Here is a 580-nt window from a genome sequence, read left to right on the forward strand (position 1 = left end):
AACGTCTTTGATCAAATCTTGTTGAATAATATATTTTAAATTAATTTTCCACCATGAAATACAATATACATTTAAAATAGTATATAAAGGATGTGTGCAATCGGAAGAAAGGTCATAAATTTAAAATCCAGGGGCACAGAACTCATAAATAGAATATTACTAGTACCTTAGAAGCCTGTGTCACAGCCTCCTCTCTTCCCCCACCTTTAAAGGTCACTGTCACTATCAGAAAATCACTATCCTGAATTTTATATACAATTTATTTCTACTCTTTTACCATAGAATTTTAGCTTTTTTGAATAGTCCAGAAAAATAGACAAATACATGTATAGCACTCCCTAAAAAATTTAATATGTATTCTGTTTTTGCTTGGAAATTGTTAGGTATTTTTGAATCTGTGGATTATCATCTTTCATTTCTGGAAATTTTCCAGCCATTGTCTTTTCAAATATTAGTTCTGCCCTGATTTCCTCCTTCTTCTCCTTCTATACTTTTTAGGTATGAGTTAAATCTCCTTTCCCTCAAGGTCACTTAAACGTTTTTCTCATATATCGCATTTTTGTCTTTCTGTGCCGCATTC

The sequence above is a fragment of the Mandrillus leucophaeus genome, unplaced genomic scaffold (assembly GCF_000951045.1).
Source record: "Mandrillus leucophaeus isolate KB7577 unplaced genomic scaffold, Mleu.le_1.0 Scaffold147, whole genome shotgun sequence".
NCBI lineage: Eukaryota > Metazoa > Chordata > Mammalia > Primates > Cercopithecidae > Mandrillus > Mandrillus leucophaeus.